This window comes from Protopterus annectens, chromosome 2.part2, assembly GCF_019279795.1.
Source record: "Protopterus annectens isolate FY-2018-M chromosome 2.part2, PAN1.0, whole genome shotgun sequence".
Lineage (NCBI taxonomy): Eukaryota > Metazoa > Chordata > Ceratodontiformes > Protopteridae > Protopterus > Protopterus annectens.
The window spans coordinates 1,029,197,034-1,029,221,571 of NC_056730.1; positions in this window are offsets into that span (position 1 = coordinate 1,029,197,034).

The following is a 24,538-nucleotide window of genomic DNA, read 5'->3' on the forward strand; positions in this document are numbered from 1 at the left end:
CCTATCTACTCAGCACCAATACTGACAAACATCCAACTAAAAAAACTTAACCAGTGATAAAACAAAGTAATAAAATTTGCAGCCAACCTTCCCCATAGATCACATCACTGTTTGGCCTTCAGAGCCTCCAGTAGCTGGAACTACCTCACCAACTCACATGCTCCCAATTCCCTATTATCCACAATCATATAAACAAACCAAATGACTATTCATCTCTAGCCAACCTTGTACAACCATATAACCAACTCCGAAGCTTGAACTCTTCCGACAAAGTCCTTCTACATATATCAACATCTAATAACTCTGCAGGCTGTTCCCATCACTCTCGTCAAGTGTTAGACACCTGGAATTCCATTTCACTAACAGTTAGACAGCACTACTCACTAAAGTCATTCAAAGCACAGCTAAGGTCTTACTTACTCAACTCCTGGCTCTGCAGATTTGCTGTACCACATTATCATATCACGTATCTTCAATCTCAAAACTGCTCAACTTCTTCCATATCCTCCTCCTTCCTGTAGTATAAATCACTCTCTTTCCCTCTTTTGTTATACTCTTTCACCCTCAACTACCCTTGTCTTCTATTTGTCATCTCTAGCTCTCTCACCACTATATCAGATGTAAGTCATATTGCTTTGTGTTGAAAATAGAAAACATGCTGCTGTCTGTATACTTTCTCAATGCTGAAATGCAGTTTTCCCTCTTGAAAAATGTTTTGTAAAGACTATTGTATATTATTTCCATACAAACGTTAGTGTCACGGTATCTATTACTGCCGTTTGTCCATTGGAGCCTTACTCCCTGGAGATCTGTTGAAAATGGGTCATGTGCACAGTCAGACTTTCCTGGTAAACAAAAGCAATAAATAAATAAATAAATAAATACAATTATTTATTGCTGATCTCACTGTTCACTAACAATCTTTATGATATAAGATGGTCAACTCTAAATGAAAAATAATGGGACATATTTCTGTTTCATGTCTTATATCAACATAAAGAGAACTGAGAAAATAAAGAACTGAAAATCCAGTCGCAGGTTTAGATAGAGAGATGCAGCTTATTAATAATCCTGACAGATGGGTATCTTCAATGAGCCTGCAACATCAAACGGAAAATATTAATTTGAAAAGTTTATCTTTTACAGTCTTGAAATAGGTTGTGTTTTGCTCTTTCCTGACTGCTAGACTTCATTCTCAAGTTGAAGCACTTTTCTTCTGATATTGCCTAAATAGCTGAAACTGATACCATGGATACATTTCAAAGAACCTTGGAAATCTTGGACTAACACAGTCAACAAAAGGGTAAACAATTAAAAAAAATAAACATTTTATACTACTTGTAGTGACTTTTGTTTGTACATGAATTCTTATAAGTGTTCTAGACAAATTTTAAATTCATTTTAACCTAATGTTGGTCAAAACAATTTCCTGGAAATATCATGGAACAGGATGATACATACAAAGTTAAAGATGCCATTTCATTTTGCAAAATGGGAAATTAGCTGATATCAATGAATTTAATGCAGCTTTCTAAATACACTTCAAAACAAATTATTTCAGATCTTGATTAAACTTGACAATCATGTTAGGATGGTATTAAAAATCTTTACCTCAACCCGTCAAGAACTATTTTTATTTAAAAAAAGCAGTAGTCCCAGATAACACCAGATTTCTTTAATGATTTTTGACATACAAATTATAATCATGGTCCTAGCTAAGATTTACAAATGTAAATGATTTTGCTTTTGATAATTTTGAGTTGGGATTTATAACACGTAGACATCAATAAACATTTGCTATCTCAGATTATAAATACAGTAATAACTGACCACTCTGAGGCTTCAGTATGCTGAACAGACCCTAACCAGTCAGTGTGACAGACGGTTCACACTGGCCATGGTGAACCTGTCAAATAACTACCTGAGTGGCATAACCTCAATGCTCCCTTGCAAAGCTTGACCAGCTGACCAAGGATAACATTTTTAACAGCTTAATATGACAGCCATGAACATTTTTATACTGGTCTAGGAAAGAAAATGAAGGAATGAAAATGGAGGAAGGCTGCACAGAGACTGCCCCAACCTGCAGGACTGAGGAAGGGCTTTCAAGAGATGTTCAACTGCTGCATCAAGTCTGAAGGCATTTTGTCCCTTCTATCTCCTGATTACTAAAGCCTTCACCTCACAAATCACATTGACTTAAGGGACAAGTAAATTTGCATTGTAAATTCCACTTGTCCCTGACAATACTTCGAATTCCTACAGACACATAATATGCACATCATAGCCATTGTGATCAATTTATTAGATAACAAAACATAACATTTGTAACATGACTGAAATTGCCAACATCAATAAACATTTGATATTTCAGATCATAAATACAGTAAAAATGCAGCTGAAATATAATCATTATGGGGCATCAGTATTCCAAACACATCCTAAATGACAAGCATAACAGACAGCCCACATTGGTCAGCCTGTCTGACTCTTACCAATGCAGCACTCTCAGTACCCCCTTGGCATAAACATGACTATCTAAGCAAAAGCAGCATCTTTGGCAGCTTGGTCCAACTGTCAGAAACCTTTTTAGACTGGTATAGGAAATGAAAGGAGAAAGAGAAATGGGGAAGGCCACAAGGTGACCATCAATGTTAAGTAGGTTGTTTACCCTTTTCCTGGATGTGACTACTCAAGAATCAACTAGACAAGTACTCTAAACAAGGGGAAGAATTTAAGAAAGCCAACAAGCCTCCATTAAAATGTGTACTCTGTTCATGTTAAAATTCTCATACCATGGTTCCTCAGAGCCTTGAACTTGACAAATCCCGGCAACTGATAAGCAGCTAACCATAACCACGGTGAAAGAAACATCCGTGTGTCTCACAATGGAGTCAGCTATGACCAATGCATTTGGTTTTGTGGTGTTACACCTTATGGACTTATTTGTTGAGATTATGTGTTGGTGTGGTTGTTTTTTGCATTGCTATGTGTGCAAGTGGTTTCCATTTGGGAGGTCTGTGATCTTTTGATAAGTTACTAGTGAGTACCTCCACATATTTGGGTTTATGTGTCATGTCCTTATTTAGTGTGGGAAGTGTGTGTGTGCTGGCAATCTGTTTGGAATTTAATGTGTCTTTATCTGAGAGTCTTGTGTCCAGTTTCATAGTGTAATTATATCTCTCACATACAGTACTTTTTTGTTTCAGGAGTCAGTGGCTGTCAGTATACATAAGGCAGTTGCTACATTGCCTCAGGATGCCCATGTCTATAAGGCCGGTAGGAGAAATGATGGGAAACTGCCCATACATGATGGCAGACTCTTACTATATGTTGTATAAGGGAGGGGAGTGGGCTAATTTGAACGGACTTTGCTGGTAGCTCTAAGACTACCAAAGGGACTTATACTTTATGAAAGCTAAGGCTGATCAATAAGTCAACATTGCTCAGTGCACAAGTGAGTTACACCTAGAGCAGCATAAAAGCTTGGAAGATTTCACTGACAGTTGTTTAGGGAAAAACTAAGATTCTAGGATTTTGCTTCTATACATGGGCACTGCTGACCACTGCTGCACAAACATGAGGCTTAGATACAAGCAAAGAGAAATAAGTTTTAAGCTAACTAAAAATCAGGAAAGCAAACAATAAGCCTTCCACCAGCAATCCCCAAATCAGACAGATTAGACTATGGACTTCTGCCATAAGGGTGCAGAAAATTACCTTCTTAATGTAGAATAGCTGATTTGGAGACCAAGTGTAACAAGACCACACAAACTATCTACAATAGCCCTACAACTAGCAGATACAATGTAATACCGCAATTAACTACTTAAATCAGGAGCAGACAATACAGTTTTCTTTTTGAAACTACTAAAGTACAGTCACATTATACAAGAGAAGTACAAAAAGATGCTTAAAACCCTTTTTTGTGCTTCCCAGCTCAGACAGACCAGGTAAACACCTACTGGTACTAAATGAACAACCTCATTCCTCCTAAAGTAAAAGTGCAGTAAAGGAATGTCCAGAGTGGAATGCTACCACAAACAAACTTAAAAATATGGATGCAGTAGTGTACTATAAACAATTTATAAATGTGTGATTATTCAATAAAAGTCTTCTCTTTGTATAAATGAGCCAAGAGCCACTCATTTGTACAGCATTTATAAAGATGCTAAAAACAAGATAAGCTGATTAATAAGCACTCCAGCCAATAAAACTACATGTAGAACTCTTTTTACCCAACATAAACAGGCCAGGCTACTAGATGGAAAATCCACTGACCTCTTGATGTAAAAACAAGTGCTTGTAGAGTGTAAAAATATACTACTTTATCCAGCAGCTAGCTAAATAATGAATTCAGAGCAAGTAAATCAATAGAACAGATGATGAGAGGCAACATGCACATTTTCAGTATAAGCACAAGGAAAGGAAAATAGTTTAAGATATCAAAAGCAGTATAGAAAGAGAGGAGCTTATTAAGCTCAATGTACAGTAAGGGTAGGTAGCTTAAAATCACCAAGTTTAAAAATCAGTTCAACAAAAGGGAGGGTGCGAGGGAAAGTTAGCAGGGAATCACCAGTAATGGATTAGTTTATGCCAGCTTGAGAGCTTTTCAACAAAAGACAAATGCAGAGAAATTCACTGTGTATTTAAGTATGACTAATCTTTCCAATGAAAAACATGTGAAATTTGTAGCCTAACTAACTTAAGTGTCTATCACACAGAACAAAAACACTAGGCCAAGCAGATTTCTTAAAACAGAAAACAAAATGGAGCAGATAAAAGAGAAAGTAGCTTTATCAGTTCACAGACAAGTAAATATAGATTTACCTTCCTCATCCAGCAGGGAATCACCAGCAGTGCTTTAATTTATGCAGACTTGAAATCTTTTCAACAAAAGACAAAGACCCATAAATTCGCCATATATTTAAGTATCACTCATATTGATTACCCACAGCAGATAATTAACAGGCACACTACACTTGCAAATAAACTGATTTAGCTTGCAATAGTAAGATAAAAAACATAAAAAAAGAAAAAAAAAACAAGTATTGCCTTTTCTTTTTATCAACAGCTGGAGTTGGTAAAAAGAAAAGACAATACTTGTCTTTTTTCCCCCAAGTTAACATAACAATCAACGGAGTTGTAGAATATCTTTTTCTCTATAAAGTGTTTAATATTTTAATATTTTTAACATTTGATTGATGCATTTTATATAACACATTTTTTTATAATATTCTCTACCTTTGCTACCTATTTATAAATTTATTTTGCGTGGATATTTTTGTATTTAAGGAATAGTACACTATATGTATTTGAACACAGTTTAATTTAACTTTATATCAATTGTTTAATTAGTTGATACATTGGATTGGTGGATGAACTGTATTTAATGAGATGTTTTCATACTGGCTTTATTCTAATGAAGTCCTACATGTTAGGACAAATGCGCCTAATCCTATTGCACTAAAGATTTTTTAACACATTATGTTTTATCTATCTGTCTTTTCTGCCTTGGGGCTACATTTTCATTGGTGACTACATGAACCTTTTGAGTTACTAGTTATGGTCTAGGTTGCACTGCACTGCTGGACAAACCTTATGTTTGGTTCTTGGTTTATATGTTTGCTGTAGTAAAAATCGAAGATTAATATCCATGTTCCTCAGAATAGGCATCGACATAAAGCTATAGCAATGACAAGTTACACAGGAAATGTGCAATGCACCAAATATCTATTGTGATAGCACTTAATTAATTAACACCCCATTTGTTTACCTATTAATTAACAAGTTTTTTGTTAGGCTATCTCATAAATTTGGAAAAAATAAACAATACCACACTCATTAACCAACTGACTTACATCTGTTGCAAATTTTTATTAGGGTGTCTCACAAATTAGGGTGCATCGGTATATGTGACATAAATTTGATGGAATATTTTATAAAATCCAGACATGACTTTATTTACAATGTCTATAATATAATTGTAGGTTCTTCTCTTTTTAACTGTTTTTTGTTTGTTTGTTGGTTTGTTTAAAAAATCACCCATGATTGCACCAAACACATTACAAGATCTCCTTTTCAGGAAATACTGTTCAAATGGTACATCTAAAAACAATGACAAAATTGCAGGCTTAGATATAGAATACAAATCTACTTTTATAATGACCTTTTAAAATATAATACCAACCATTTTTGACTGAAATTCAGAAACAAAATATATGTAATGAATCTTTGATTCAGTTACTGCATATTGAAAGATATGGAAAAATGTAACTTACTTTCCAGGAAGGAATAATATATAATCATCTTACAAGAGAACACCAATAGTTCAGTAAGTGAACTGATGAGTACCATGTAAAGTTTATAACTGGATTTTGAAAACATGAGGAAAACTCTTTGTTCATACAGTAACTCATACCAGATATAAAAAGTTACATTTTGTTTTACTATATTTGTCATGGGGTAGTAACCCTAGTGTGAGAATCCTCATCCAATTTGGAAAGGGTATGTGAAAAGCTGTAAGTTGCTTTTTGAAACCATAATACTATAAGAAATTATCTTATTAATTATAATTAAATGGAAAAGCTACACATTGATTAGGACAGACAGTTTTTTTTGGCATGAAGTAGTTATTTATGTATAGTGATATCTGGGGTATCTGAAATTATTTGCCAAAGAAAGAAATTATTAAAATATATATATATATATATACACACACACACACACACACACACACACACACACACACACAAACACACACACATATATATATATATATATATATATATATATATATATGCACATATATATATATATATATATATATATATATATATATATATATATATATTGTAAATGTTTAATAAGGAATGAAAATCTGGGCTAGTTAGTCTTAAATAATAAAGTAACAAAGTGAAGCATTTGTATTTTTGGCAAATAAGGGAACATATTTAAGAAAATAATCTAAATGTTCAATCGTAACATCTTGCCAAATGCATCATCGATGGGGATTTGATGGGTTAGGCTCATAGTGATTTGGAATAATTAAAATCTTTATAGTTCTAAATATAAAGTAAAATAATCTGGTGACTGTAGGCCACGATGACTGTTAAGGTCAGTGAGACTATTCATGTTGATTCTTGAAGTATTTGTTCCAAAGAAAATTAAGTTTATTCATTGTCTTAAAGCATTATCCTGAGATGTGTGAAATAATAATGTTACAACATTAAACAGACAAAGGAAAACATTCATTTTACTTATCACAAATAACACAAAAAACTAAACAGAATTTAAACCAAATTGCCAGATCATATTTTATGTTATTGCTTGAACTGCTTAGATTGAAATAGGTGAGGTACTGAATGTACTTCTTATTTGACCTCAAAGTAATAACATCCTTTTTGTCGTATGTTTATTTTAATAATTAAATCTACAATCTAATACATCTGAGAATGCACATAGAAAAAATATTGATTTCTCATTTTATAATTTATAGTAGAAATTCCACTACATTTCTCCACAGCTTTTTTAAATATTATAGAGATGGGGAGTGTATTTAGGGTAATTTAGATATGAGTATATAATTTGCAAAAGAAGTGATGCTAGTTTTTTTGTTGTATCGACATTTATACTAACATGGTTTAAATATTTTACAATATAGTAAAAGAGCAGTTTACAAGTTATGCAAAAACAGCAGTCAAGGATATATATGTCTGTCCTAGTTAAGATCTTAATTGGAGGAAAAATATTCCTATTGATTACCAGACAAGTAGAAACTAGTTTATGGGACACTCTAATGGCTGTGCTATATTTATTATTTATTTATTTATTTTTACATTTTTTAACCAGGTTAGTCTGACTGGGCCCAGAGAGCCCTTTTTCTTTGGAGACCCAAGGAGAAAAGCTCCAGGAAAGTAATTAAACAATAAGAAAAAACAACAATTCAAGTTGTAAAATACTTAGTACAAAAACAGAAAGAAATAAACAATATGAATATAAACAAGGCAAAAGTACAGTATTTTGAGAATCCAGTAACAATATGTTTGAGGAATTTGGTTAGCATTAAGTTATTTACAAGGAATGCAGCAATGCCTAAAATAAAAAAAAAAATCAGGGTGATATTATGGCATAGTACAACAAAGATGCATTTAATGGCCAATGTACTAACTGCAAACAGTAATATATGTAGACAGTTTAGGTAGATACCAGGCAGATATGTTAATTGAGAGAAGAAGAAAAATTAATTAGGTAATTTCCTGAGCATTTGTACTAACATTAGAACCTATTAGAACATTTGAATTTTTTGAGTGAAACATAAAGAAATGAAACAGCAAGTTGATGAAATGCTTTACTAGTATCTAATGCAAACACACCCATTGGCATATTACAATTTTATTATGGGATATAATTAATTCTAACATAATATTATTGTCCTTACTTTGTCTCCCAACCATTAATCCTAAGAGATTATTAAAATAACTCTACCGGCCAATATCCTAACGTATTTATTTTATTTTATTATTCATTTATTTATTTCCATTTGTTGACCAGGATACTCTGATTGGGCAAAAGCCCTTTTCAGCAGATGCCCAAGGAGAAAAGCTCCATGTTTATGTATTAAAACATAAAATATTAGAAACATAGTATGAGGTCACAGTTTTAAGCTAGCCAAAGTAAGTTTGATAAATTGAAAAAGTTGCCAAAAGCATACATAGATATGACCAAAAGAAAGGAATCACTATAATACTTATGAAATGTTCAAAGATGGGGCAGAAATTCACTTGTAGGCTATATACAAATAGAAAAGAAAGTGGTTATAAGAATATACATTTAGAATGATGAGATAGTATGATTATCCAGGTGCAGAGCAGCAGCATAACTAATTGTTGGCCAAGTCTGGCTTTAAAGGATTTCACTTTTTCTAGTTGTCATTATAGTTTAACAAGACATTAAGTGAACGGTTGAACCTTTAAGTTAATTGAGTAAATTAAGTGATCATTTTAGTTTAAAAATGATTTTTTAGGCTTGTGGATAAAAAATGTCCTAGACAGATTTATACAGATGTCTGAAAGACCATTATTTGTAACAGTACTAAATACATGTTGGAGAATAAGGGTCAACTGTGGTTTATATTTTATATAAAATGATGCATCAAATCCATCATCTGGGCCAGCATACTTACATCATTTTAAGGAGTTAAAAACTTCACAGACTTGATATAACGATAATTGCTTTCAGCATGTCATTTGGAATTTTAGTCAGATTAAAGTTAACTAAGAGATAATTTATATTAGATAATTTGATAGGAAAGATTGGTTTATTATATAGTATTGCATGTGTTATTAAAAGGAATGTAAGTATTTTGTTTAGTTTGTTATGAAGTGAATCACTTAAAAAAGGAAATAATACCTTTGGAGTTATGCTTAAGTTTTGGCATACTTGCAAGTAGCTTAAAGAAGAACACTGAATGCTTCAGAATATTTGACACTAATTCAAGTCACATAAAATTGATTGCTTAGTGGTTTGTAAGCTTCTCAGTTCACTTCAGTTGAAGTTAAAGCTGAATGTTTAGAAACACCCCATTTTCTATAAATCTTTATTCAGCTTAATGATAGCTCTAATTCATTTATTTTCTCTATTGTTAGAAGAGATTATTTTCTAATTATGATCCCTGTTCATGTAACTTTAAATGCTACCTAACACCATATGGTAGACACAGTATTCTGAAACTGGAGATTTAATAATCTAAAAACCTAACTTTAATGTTTTTTTTTTGTATTGATACAAGGATATATAGGTAAAACAAGCCATTTATTTTCATCTTTTAAAGAAAATAATCCCCTCATTGAAAGGAAATTCATATCTCAGCCTAACACATTCAGAACCAAAGGCTAAGTTCCTGTCCTCAGCCAGTACATAGCCATAACTTCCAAAAATAATTTATCCAAATTTTATATTTTTGAAACACTTTTATTGAATTATCACATGCAATATAGGCAAACTTACATTTATATAAAACAAAATAAACCATATTAACATGTTCAGAGTTACAAACAATATGTATCACATGTATTCTGCACAACATAAACAATCCAACATTACATAAGCTGATCACTCCCTGCCCTCCCTTAAACCTCCTTCCTTCTCCACAACATTTTCTGCATGAATTCTTCTCACAATTTGCATTTTTCTAGGTTCATAGGTATTTACTAGACTAACAAACATAAGGCCCTTCTTAAGCCTAGCCATGCATCCCAAATATCTGACAAGCTCTGGTACCCTTGATAAATGTAAACAGGTGCTTGGGTGGTAAAAGATTTACAAGCAGGTGCCTGGGAGATGAACCATTTACAGGCTGCCAGTCTCCATTAGAGACATAGGTACCAAACTAGGGATGAATTTCCTGTTCAACATCCAGTTTTCCAAGTTACACTTGAACTGGAATTTCTATGAAATTTGCTCCTACCTTTTTGTAAAGATCCCACTTTCTGTTATTTTATCTCTGTTACAATGTGCACTATTTTAAATGCAGTTGGTTTAGACTTTGATTTCCATTTTGTAGTAATTGCTTTTTTTCAGTCATGAAAATTAAAATTAACAATGTCTTTAAAAGTATAGGCATTTACATCCTGTATCTCAGTTCAAAAATTAAAATATATATTTCCTAAGTTACATCCATTTGCTCACCAAGTATTTCTGACACAGCACTCTGAAGGGATTTTTTAAAGTCTGCCAACTCATTACAGTCCCAAAACATACATCATTAGTTATCACTTTCTTCTGCATCACATCTCCAACATCAGCAATCTACCTGAAGAGAATTTTTTGGGAATCTGCTTCAGAATGCAAACACTTGTAAGCAGAAAATTTGAATCTTCCAGACTTTGTTGCATATTTAAGATACATACAAATGTCCTCTCATTGTTTCTTTGCGAATTGCTTGTCCAATCTCTCCTCTCAGTCTTTTTCTGAATGTTAGATAATGCTCATGGTTTGACTGAAATTCTCAAATGTATGCTATTACAACCAAATGTGTCATCAAATTAACTTTGGACAATACTAAACTATAATAAAATATGTTCCCAGCATCAATAGCTAACAAACAATCTACTAGTGTCTAATCCAAATTCTGATATTCTAGAAAGAACAGAGACCTAGACCTATATCCTTTACTAGACAATATACTCTCCCGACTTTGTTTATGGAGGTTATGTTTCGACTCTGAACTTGTATTCATGTTCAAGAAGGAGGCAGAAGTGAAATTCCACACTTTAATATCCAAGAATTAAATGCCTTTGTCCTGGTCCACTGGACTTCATCAGAATAAATAAAATAATCCATACCCTCCTTTTATTCATACAACTCATACAATTACATGCCCGATCATAAACATTAATTAAAACAATAATTAAGGAAATGCTAATAAAGTCTTAAAGCCTCAGGCAGTAATTCCTTAAAAAACTCTAAGTCAAACAACAAACTTTTTAAGCACCACTTAAAAAAGACCACATAAACATTCCAATATTTTAACATACAGAAAAAACACCCATGGAGAAAAAAAATTATAAAATAAATTAAACCATTCTCATTTGTCAGTGCAGGAAAATTGCTTCAAATAGGCAACCTTAAGTCTCAAAATATTAACTAGGGATATATGATCATTAAGTCCTAGGGGTTCTGTGGTATTACATCTAATCTGCCATCTACACTCCTTAAATTCTAAGTAATCATCCCCAGGTCCCTCCGTGGGTCCAGTATCCACATAGTCTATTATATAAAATTTAAAATGGTGCTTGGGATTTTTTTAATATATGCTTTCTTACTGCATTTCTTTTATCACATTTCCTTACATCATACAAATGCAGCTATATTCAATCTTTATATGCCCTCTTATTTTTCCCTATATAATACCCTTCACAAAGTTGTCATTTTGCTACATAGATCATCCCTTTTGTGTAACAATAATATTTATGAATGAGCTTGATGGTACAAATCCCCTGTATCCAAACCCTGTCCCCATTAAAATAAATTTGCATTGGGGACAACGTCCACTTTTTCTCATGTTTATGTTTTCAACAGTACAATTGGATTATGTTTCTATTCTGAACTTGCATTCATATACTGTGAAATGTATGACACCAAACAAGACTTCAACTAACAAAAACAAGAAGGAGGCAGTACTAAAATTCTACATTTTAATACCCAAGAATTAAATGCCTTTGTCCTGATCCACTGGACTTCATCAGAATAAATAAAACAATCCATTCTCTCCTTTTATTCATACAACTCATACAATCACATGCCCAATCATAAACATTAATTAAAACAATAATTAAGGAAATGCTAATAAAGCATTAAAGCTCCTGGCAGTAATTCCCAAAAAAATTCTAAGTTAAACCACAGACTTTTAAGTTAAATAAGCACCACCTTAAAAAAAGACCCATATAAACATTCCAATGTTTTAAAATACAGAAAAAACACGTGGAAAAATTTATATAATACATTAAACCATTTTTGTTGGTCAGTACAGGAAAATTGCTTCAAATAGGCAGCCTTAAGTCACAAAATACTAGCTAGGGATATATGATCATTAAGGCCTGGTGGTTCTGTGGCATTACATTTAATCTGCCATCTACACTCCTTAAACTCTAAGTTATAATGCCAGGTCCCCCCCCCCCCTGGGTCCAGTAACCACATGGTGTATGATACAAAATTTAAAATGATGGTTGGGATTTTTTGATATATGCTTACTTACGGCATTTCTTTCATCACATTTCCTTACATCATACAAAAGCTGATAAGTTCTATCTTTGAATGACCTCTTATTTTTCCCTATATAATACCCATCACAAAGTTGGCATTTTGTGACATAGATCACCCCCTTTGTGTAACAATAATATTTATTAATGAGTTTGATGTTACCAAATCCCTGTATCCCAACCCTGTCCCCTCTAAAATAAATTTACATTGGAGACAATGTCCACATTTTCTCATGTGCATGTTTTCAACAGTATTATTGGGTCTTTCCAATAACATCTTGAAACTAATGTGTCTCTTTTGTTAACTATCTTGGGGTTTCCCGCCACAGTATTGATGTAGTCTTGATCAATCTTAAATAAATTCCAACCTCTTTGAATAATATCCTGAATAACATAAAATTGTGTACTAAAGGGAATAATACAAGCTGTCTGAAATGAATCCTCATGGTTTGTAAGAGTGTGATTACAATTTCTACCCAAGCTGTTAATAGTTTTATCAATCCTTAACAACATCTTATAAATACCCATTTTTCTTTTCTCAAAACATCAGAAAAAATATCCAAGATAAGTTCCTCTGGGTGTCCTCTCTTAAGCAACATTTCCACTAATTTTTTAGATTTTTCAAAATAAATATATGTATCAGAAACCATCCTCGCCAGTCTCACGCACTGCCCCTTTATCAAAGATTTCTTTTGGTGAAGGAGGTGCCAGCTGTCAAAATGAAGGGACAAGTTGGAGTAAGTGGGTTTCCTATACAGGGAAGATAGAAACTGCTGTAACTGAACATTTTTGATTAACAAACATCTAAATAATTAACTTTTTCCATGTTAATCTCCATAATAAATCTTAAGAAAGGGGTAGTAGAGTTTAAATATTGAAAACATTCTTCCAGTTTGTTAAGACCATCCTTCCAAAATATAATTATATCATCTAAATGTTGGCCATATAAGGCCAAACAATTTTTGAACTCAGATGAAAAGACAAACATGTCTCCCATTGGGCTAATACAATGTTTGCAAATATGGGGATGCACGCTGCCCTATAGCAACACCTTTGATCTGTCTAAACAACTGATTTTCAAAGATCAAACATTATTCTCTAAAACAACTTCCATAACTGTCCTCATGGTGGAGACTTTAGTAGATTCCATGTTAAAGTTCTGATTGAGAAACTCAAAGGACCAATCTAACCCTTCCTTGTGTGCAATGACTGTATATAAGTCACACACATCAATAGTAACAAAAAAATTTGTCCATATATAAATCATTGGAGACTTTGCATATGAAGTCCCAGGAGTCTTTATACAAGTAGGTTAATTTCTCCAATACCCCTTTTATTTGTTGATCTATAAACTTAGCAATGGGAAAGGTAATAGATGCCTTTGCATCCACCATGGGATGCAAGAGAGAGCTCTCCAGACATTTGTGAATTTTTAGGATACCAAATATGGTTAGTATCCTGGGCTGGGTCACTTTGAGGAAATTATGTTCCTTTAAGGTAATCTGGTCATTCAAAATCTCTTCCAAGGTTAAACTAATGTTTCTATGTGCTATGTTTAACTCATTTTTGGATACTTCCTCATATGTATCAGTATATAAAATCAACAACATCGTATCTGTATAGTTATTGGTATTCCTGACAACAATTCCCCACTCTTGTCTGGATTCATAACCCTGATTGATTTGTTTTTAGGAATGTCATTCAAAAGTTGCTCTTCCTCAGTGGATAAATTGTTATCTTTGTCACTGTCTTTTTATCCCTACCTCAATTTTCTAATATGCCACTCACATATTTTTTTACAAAAATATTAACTACATGGTGTGTGTGTGTGAGTTAAAGATATTTGGTTTCCTTATATGGGGGATAATGTGTCCAGAACTGTCCTTAAATAGGAACCCTAAGCTCACCTTTCTACTAAAAAGTTTCAGCTCTAGGATGGTTTCCTCAATGTTTGCCTTTCTAACTGGGACAAAATCTAGGCCTTTTTCAAGGAGATCTGCCTATTTTCTAGTCACTAATATGCTACTATAATTATTAATCTTAAAAGTCACCTTTGGAATTAAATATAATCTCACAACTCTCAATGGGTATACTTAATTATGTTTGTGCACTCTTCTCCCTCTCCCCCCTCCCCTACCCTCTGTGGAAACCCCTGTTACTAAGGTCTGTAATTCCCCCTCCTCAAGTTCCCCTCCCTCTGGTCTATTAATCTCTGGGATCTTCTTAAAAGGGAAAGCTCCAAAGGGCCAGATTCAATAGCCTGTTCATAACAAATAGCATTAGTATCTACAGCATCATCCAAAACAACAACATTGTTAACTATGTTACCTACAAGTGGTAATATTTGAACCTTGATGTTTAGTCAATGAGGAAGATGGGTAGGCCAACCCATTTTCATAATCCCTTTTGTCTCTTAACAACTTTCTTTCTTTTTCAGCTTTCAGTTCATTGATAGTTTTGTCCACATAGAAAAAAAAAATAAATTATTAAGTTTACTTTTAAATAACAGGTCAGCCTGAATACTTTCATCAAGTTTTACAATTTTGTTACTTAAATTACAAATTCGCCTATCATTGTCTTTAATCAAAACAGTCAAAAGTTCACATCTGTGGCTGTTGAATAAAGTTAGTAACTCACTGTGCAATGAGGAATTCTTAATTAAGCTGGTAGGGTATTTCCATGTCATTAAACCTTTTGGAATCTGTTAATGCTTCAAACACTCTATAAGATAACCATTCTCCAGTTGTAGCTTTTTGTATTTAAAAATAAGGTCCTGGAAAACTTTAATCTGTTGGTGTAATGTTCCCCAGTTCTCGCCTCTGCCCTTGGTACCTGATCTCTATTTTTGACCTTCCTTAAGCCAATCACAAATGGAAAATCTAGTAGGCATTTTGTTTCCACCACTTGCTGAAAATGGATTGATTACATCACCGGGCCTGTTAAAGAAACCATTTGTACTACTGGTTGGCAGGTTCTCATTAGTATTAGAAAATAAATTAGTTCTTTGAGCTGGAGTTATACTAGAAACATTAGTCCCTTGTGAAAATTAGTGGAATCTATTCCATGATGTCGACTTCCAATCCCTTGGTTTCCAAGAGTATTGGAAACTGCATCGAGTTGTTCAGACAGCTGATTAACTAACAGAGCGAGGTTACTGATGGATGTTGTAACCTACTGATAAAAATTGTTATAATCGTTAATGGAAACTTCACCTAACATGTCCGTTTCCATAACCTGAAACCAATAACACCAAACACAACTTTGACTAATAAAAACAAGGAGGCAGAAGTGAAATACCTCACTTTAATATCCAAGAATTAAGCACTTTTGTCCTGGTCTACTGGACTACATCAGAATAAATAAAACAATTCATACCTTCCTTTTATTCATACAACTAATACAATCATATGCGCAATCTTAAATATTAATTAAAACAATAATTAAGGAAAAGCTAATTAAGACTTAAAGCTCCAGGCAGTAATTTCCTACAAACTCTCCGGTCAAATCACAAACTTTTTAAATTATCCAAGCAAATAAATTAAACCATTTTTGTTGGTCAGTACAGGAAAATTACATCAAATAGGTAGCTTAAGTCTCAAAATGCTAGCAAGGGATATATGATTATTAAGGCCCAGGGGTTTGGTGGCATTATATCTAATCTGCCATCTACACTCCTTAAATTCTAAGTAATTATCCACAGGTACCACCCCTTGTGTCCAGTATCCACATGGTCTATGATACTGGACTTCATCAGAATAAATAAAGCAATCCATATCCTCATTTTCTCATACAACTACTACAATCATGTGCCCAGTCTTAAACATTAATAAAAACAATAATTAAGGAAAAGCTAATTAAGACATAAAGCCCCAGGCAGTAATTCCCTAAAAAACTCTCAGGTCAAGCCACAAACTTTTTAAATTACCTAAGTACCACCTTAAAAAAAGACCATATAAACATCCCAGTGTTTTAAAATCCAGAAAAAACACCCATGGGGAAAATTTATAAAAAAAAATTAAATAATTTTTCACTTGTCAATGCAGGAAAATTATATCAAATAGGCAGCCTTAAGTTTCAAAATACTAGTTAGAGATGTATGATCATTACATCCCAGGGGGTCTGTGGCATTACATTTAATCTGCTATCTACAATCCTTAAATTCTAAGAAATCATGCACAGGTCTCCCTCTGGGTCCAGTATGTACATGGTCTATGATACCACATTTAAAATTATGGTTGGGATTTTTGAATATATGCTTACTTATGCCATTTCTTTCATCACATTTCCTTACATCATACAAATGCTGATAAATTCTATCTTTAATGTAATGCCAGAGAACCCCTGGGCCTTAATGACCATATATCCTTAGCTAGTAATTTGAAACTTAAGGCTGCCTATTTGATGTCATTTTCCTCTGTTGACTAATGAAAATGTTTTAATTTATTTTATATATTTTTTTCCTTTAGGTGTTTTTTTCTGTATTTTAAAACATTGGAATGTTTATATGGTCTTTTTAAGGGGGTGCTTAGGTAATTTAAAAAGTTTGTGGTTTGATCTTTTTTTAGGGAATTACTCTCTGGGGCTTTAAGGCTTTATTAGCCTTTACTTAATTATTGTTTTAATTAATGTTTAAGATCAGCCATGTGATAACACGAGTTGTATGAATAAAAGGAGGCTATGGATTATTTTATTTATTCTGATGAAGTCCATTGGACCAGGACAAAAGCATTTAATTCTTGGATATTAAAGTGTGGAATTTCACTTCTGCCTCCTTCTTGTTTTTACTGTGAAAAGGAAATATATAATAACACCCCAGTTAGATGTAGACAGCTGGCCTAATTATTAAGATATCTGTTTATCTATATATCTATATATCTACACACATGCATATACATGTGTGTGTGTATATATATATATATATATATATATATATATATATATATATATTTTATTTTTTTTTTTTGTTCAGTTTATCCTAAAACAATCTGTGTCATATGTAGTGGTATGTGGCATATTTTGAATCCTAAGATAAAATATAATGATTATCAAATTGTCGCATTTTAAACCAGCAGGACATCAAACTATTTTTTTTTATTGTCAAATCTATATTTATTTATTGCAATAACCATCCATTATCTTTAGCAAATAATTGTTATTTAATCATTATATAGGTTTTATGTCCTACATTCAGAAATATATTAATTGTTCCACCACAGAAATCAAGCTACTATATAACCTGAATATAATCAAAGACAAAGATAGTATGCATCTTTTAATATAAACAAGCAATCATGGGTCATCACAAATGTCAGTATACACCATCAATCATTACAAATGCCCATGGTACATACTTTTAGATGTTATAACTATACAAGCCATGAGTCTATGTATTAAGATAATTTATCTTCAGTCAGAGAGTTGGAGTTGTCTTTTTAATCATCATGGTATTTTAATGGCAGCGTTCTCATTTATTTGGAGGATTTAAGGTTAGTACTGTTTGCTGAAAGTAAGTACTATTTTGTCATATAAAGGAGTCAAAGGGTATTTGTTGATAATAATGTGAGTAGCTTTTTTCATTTAAATGTGCATTATCAAAGTTAAATCTTTCATGGAAACAATATGCAATGGTACTTGATACTACCACATGGCTTAAAAAAGGCATGGTGTTCAGTACAAACTAGTGTCCCTCCATTAAGTGAATATAACAATCACACCTTGCAAGGTGCTCTAAATGAAAAGTGGACACTTTGCACTCATACCAAATATGACTACATATACATTTTAAATCATAAGGACACCATTTGTTGGTGTAGCCAAACAAGTTCCATTGTGGTATGTGAGAGTAATTCACAAGAACCAAATAAAATGAATACTGACAAGCCATAAAGCTTTCCCACTCCACATTATATACTAAATAGGTTCTTATATACCCTTACTGCTACTGAAAATTTCATATTTTAAGAAAATTACAAGTGGAGGATATTGCTATATGCAATATGCACAAAAGAAAATCAGAGATTCATTATGAGCATGTGCATGTATATGGATGTAAAAAAGGCTGTATAAAAGAGTAGGGTTACAGTCTCCTGATTAAAGGAGTCAAGATGTATTTCATTCCTGTTTGTTTTTAAACACCTTTTATCCAATGGCATATCTTTAATCAAGGAACAAGTACACTGTGTCATCTCAAAAAATACTGTAGAACAAAGACAAACTACTATAGGATAAGGGAAGGGCAAAGCATGACAATTAACTATCATAGTTCCATACGTAGCAGAGAACAGCAGCACTTATCTAAACATAGCATTGCATGATACAACCAAGTGTGGCTTACCTGGGACTTGCAGCTATCAAAAGAAAGGTGCAGTTCTTGGATCTACTTCAAAAGCCTGAAGTTTCAAAATTTCAAACTTTAAATGGTCAAGACCATAAGATTGAAGTTTTGAAACTACAAAAACCTAATAAAACAATAAAAACAAACAAAAAAAATGTTTACATTTTTGTAGAGGGGTAAGCCTCACTGCACCCCTACCCCACTAAATAAATATACCAACTCCAAGATCGCATTACATTGAGAAAAACAATAAATATTCCATTCCATGCTGTACAGTGATCTTATAGTCTCAGACTTTTTAAGTTCAGAGTTTTGAAACTCTGAGCTTCTGAAGAGGATCCACAGTGCTCCGCTTATCCATGACATTAGTTAATATACTGTTTGTCAGTATAGCAAACTGCACAGTTTTGAACCTGGGAGCTAGATGAAAGTTGTATGGGGAGATATTTTCTCTTATTTATTAGTTAATTGTCCATCTGGATGACCTCTCCATTAGATGTATGGTTAGAGTTAAAATATGATGTTAGTTTAGGTGTAAAACAGTTATTAATACAATAGTTCACCAAGAATAAAAATCACTAATGGGGTTAACCCTTATGTAATCTAAGCAATTACTTGGCACACAACTGAGTTAATCAAAAATCCTGAAATAATATCACTGCATATCTTGCAATTACATGCTACCTGAGCAGCAGACAGGGAATGCTAAATTTAATACAAATGTGGTAAATCGAGTATAGTTAGCAAAGGCCCACAAATGACTTACCCTGTTACACAAAGAAGTAAAATAGTAACAAGGTCTAACCTTTGTTTCTATCAAGCAAGCAATAATGCCTGACAGGATGAGCAGAATCATGGGAAATAATGCCCACTCAGGGGTATTGAGAGGCCCAGTGCCAGATATGTCCACATACTCATACAAATGTTTTCATCAAGTGCAGATATATTTTTGATTTAATGCACTTCAGATGAGAAAAGCCGAAAGAAGAAGATGATTCAGTGTGATCAAATGAAAAAAAAAAATCTTAAATTGTAAGGCATTATAGGGTCATAGGTTCATACTAGGCTATCTGCCCTAGGGCATTTATAAGCCTAGCCAGAATGTGTTTGGCTTTCGCCACCCATTTTAAATTTATTTTGCTATGCCCTTTTTCGAGGTTAGTATACTGTGCCTCTGTCTAACAGTGACACAGAAGTGATACCCAGGGTAAACCTACGATCTCCCATCCACTCCTCAAGATTCCTCTTGAAGAGAGTCAATGAGGGACTCTGCCTAACCTGGACTGGGATTTTATTCCAGAGTGAAGGGAGCCTCTGGGTTATGAATCTGTCCCTCCAGCATGTCCTATTTATTTCAATGCCGAGGTTCAAATCTCTCGAGTGCGTAGCTCGATGGGATTTGGATTTTCTGAGGTGCAGCATGTCCATTAATTCCGGGTTGGACATGGCTTTATACGTCAGGCACAGATTGCCTCTGAACAGGCGGTATGCCACTGAGTAGAGCTGGAGTTTCTTTAAGTGGGCAGCATATGGGATCTGTTTGAGCCCTTTGATCCTCTTGGTGAGGTACTTTTGGGGTCTTTCCAGTTGCTGCAGGTGTCTGGTAAGGTACATCCCAAAAGGGGCATTGTACTCAATTATGGGCCTGATGAGGGATGAGTAAAAAGGCACAATGACCTCCCCTGATCTAGATGTGAATCCCTTCATGATTAGGTGGGCTATATAAAATGTTTTTCTAACCACTTTGGCCACGTGGTTGTCAAATGAGAGATTGCTATCAACTTGGGTCCCCAGGTCCATAATTACTTCTTCTGTACTTAATGGATTACCACCTATGTGGTAATTTGTGGACACTTTGTTTTTGCCAAAGGGGATGACTATACACTTTTTGGCATTTAGCTTGAGGCCATGGCTCTGGCACCAGTTGTCTGTTTCTATGAGGCCCTTTTGGAGGATGCTTGTGTCGGCTGGAGAGTCGATTATGGCGCCCAGTTTGCAGTCATCTGCAAACTTGGTCAGCCACAGTCCTTCCGTGTTGGCCTGTACCTCCGTGAAATATATACCAAACAAGAGAGGACCCAGGACTGAGCCTTGTGGGACACCACTTGTAACTGGTTTGGAGTCTGACATGGCCCCAGCAATTCTAACCATGTGGGTTCTGTCCTTGAGCCAGTTTGTAATCCATCTAGTGACATAGGGGTTTATATTTAAGCTGGTGAGCTTATCTATAATGCCCGAGTGGGGTATTGTATCGAAGGCTTTTGCGAGGTCCAGGTAGGCTGTGTGGACCACCTTCCCCTCGTCAATGGCCTTGGTGACTGTTTCAAAGAAATAAACCAGGTTTAAGAGGCAGGATCTGCCCTTAACAAAGCCGAACTGGGTAGGATCCAGTGTCTGTAGGTCCCCAATATCTTTATTTATGAGGTCCATGATGAATCTTTCCATAGCTTTGCAGACCAAGCTAGTCAGGCTTATGGGGCGATAGTTTCCAGGATCCGTTGAGGCACCACCTTTATGGAGAGGGACCACTGTTGCTGTACGCCACTCTTTGGGCACATATCCTGTAGTAAGGCTGAGATTGAACAGTAGATTTATGTTTGGGTTTAGCTCTTCTTGGAGTTCATGTAGGATGCAGCCCGGGACACCGTCTGGTCCCATTGATGCTGTGTTTTTTGCTTTGGAGAGAGCGGCTCTTACCTGAGCATCTGAGATGTCAGGGGGGCAGCACTCTGCTGGGATAGATATTTGCCCTTTTGGTGGGGAGGGGGGGAGTTTGCGCTGAACCTGTCAGCTAGGATGTTGGCAATGTCTGTGGGTTCAGTGTATTTTTTGTCATTTTGGACTAATTCTGAGCATATCTGGGAATTACCACCCAGGTTCCTAACATAACTAAAGAAAGCCTTGTGATTATCCTTAGTGTCCTGTGAAATTTTTCTCTCGAAGCTGGCCTTAGACAATTTTATGAGTGCCCGTAGTTTTTTGCTAATACTGATCAGTGATGCCTTCCCTTTTTGGGATTTTGCTCTATCATTTAGTAGCTTCCTCCTTCTATTGTATAGTTTGTTTATGGCTGGGGTCCACCAGACAGGGCGTCTGCCTTTGGAGGATTGAGTCTTGGTTTTATTTGGCATTGCATGATCCATGCATTCCTGAAGGTGTTCATAGAATGCGTTTATAAAGGATTCTGCGGTCTGGGCTGTATTTTCCACAGGCCCGGGGGCTTTGAAGGATTCCACTTCAGTTTTGAGGAGTGTGAAATTTGCTTTAGAGAAGTTTTTCACTGTGGTTTTCTGGGCAGGGGGTGGGGTCGGGATGTGAATATCCAGTGAAATTAGTTTATGGTCTGATCTTACCAGTGAGGGATACACTTCTGGTCTGGAGCATAGAGTCCCCATGTTGGCAATGATCAGGTCCAGTATGTTTTCCCCTCTTGTGGGAGTGGTAACAAGTTGTTCCATAGCATTTGAGTTTATAAATTCTAGGAACCTTTGGGCTAGGGTGTTGGAGCTAGAGTAATGCTCCCAGTCTATGTTTGGGTAGTTGAAGTCGCCCAGTATAATGGTGTTTGGAGAGACCTTCATATTTTCCAGTGTTCTCAGAAAGGCCGAGTGGGGTTCCTGGGTTTGGGAGGGTGGTCTGTAGCAGGCTATAAACTGGAAGGCAGTTTTACCCACTGTTAGTTGCACATGGATAGTCTCTGATGCTTCGTGCTTTGCCACCAACCTGGAGGTGTGGGTATGTTTGATGAATATCAATACTCCCCCTCCTTTTGTGGTTCAGTCTAAGTTTTGGGGCCGAAAAGCATGGTATGAGGTATAACCTGGTAGTGCTGGGGTGCTCTCGGGAGCCCTGAACCAGGTTTCTGTTACTGCACAGATATCGATGTTCTCCATGCTAAGGAGAGTTTTGAGTGTGTGCATCTTGAGGTTTAGACTTCTGGCGTTGAGTAGCATTAGTCTTAGTTTCTTATCCCTTGTGATACCTATGGAGGTGGGTTTGTCTTTTGAGCCTTGCCTAAAAAAGGCACTATGGGGGTAGCAAGAGCCTTTGCCAATATCCGAAAGCCCAAGGGTGACAGGTGCAAGCCGTCCCTAGCGAAGCATCATGGCTTGTCGAGCATATCATCCCAAGCTGACAGGCATTGGATCCCCTTTGAATGACACCAGTACTTAAGCCAATTGTTGAAATTGATCATCTTGTCTTCATATTGTGGCATCATTCTTGGTGAGGGTAAGATGCTACTCAAGGTCAGGGTCATACCGGCCTGGGCTACATGCTCAGAGAGCTCCTTTATGTCTCTTTTCATGTAGTCCAGCGAGGTACATCTCATGTCATTCACACCAGCATGGACAATGACTGAGTCATATTTCTACTTGCCTTGGAGTGACATGAGTGCTTGTGTTATGTGGCGGATCCTAGCGCCCGACAGGCTGCTCACCGTTACCCTCTCCTTGTTCAGCCTGGTGAGCAGGACGTCAGTGTGCCTGATGATAGAGTCACCTATTACAAGTGTATCAGGTGTGTTGTTTAGTCTTAAGGGCTTTGACTGTTTGGCACACTGGCTTTGTGAGATATGTGTTGCACGTGTTTTGTTTTGGGGTAGCGGTTGCTTGGGTGTCTGCTTTGGAGGTCTCTGCTGCTTAGGCAGATCTTTATTTAGAGCCTCCGAGTATGTTTTTGTGTGATTATGTGTTTGGTTTGCTGTCGTGGTAGGTCTATGTGAGACTGGAATTGTAGTGAGTGTGGTTTCTTTCTCCTCCTGACTGGTTATGCCAGTACTGAGTTGAGAGAGCTTAGCCTCCGGTTTGGCTATATGGTTGCATCTCTCACATGTGTTGGAATTTGTTGGGAGGAGGAGAGGGTTGTCTGTGTACATGAGGCAGTTGTAACATTGCCTCAAGATTCCCAGATTCACCAGCTGGACCGGAGAGGAGATTGACAACTGACCTTTGGACATGCTAGAATAATATTGGGAATTCCTTAATAATTGAAAACAAGGGCCAGTGGGGAGTGAGGGTGTAGTGCTTTTAATTTTTAGTGCTGACTTATATAATTGCTTTAGCGAGCAAGTGCCAGGTAACTTAAGTGCAATGTGTTACAGGTAACTTAAATGCAAAAATGACAAACAGTAACTTTCTTTCAAGTGAAACAAGGAAATAAGTACAGTAAGCAATGCAGATATCACTAGTGATCCACAGAAGCGCTGAGAAGCCATGTATTAGGTGGAAGTAGCGTTCCAGGGAAATAACAAGCAAACAAACAACAAGCATATAAACAAAGCTAGATTCAGCAGGCCTGGATCTAGTCTATGTTTCAGCAAACATGGTGTACCAATTTCAGTAAGATATAGTTCAAATATTCTGGCATTATAAACCTTTAACCAGAAATTCCCAGCTCAGAAGGGCAGAGTCCAGCCTCTTCTCCCACAAGAGTGCAGACCACG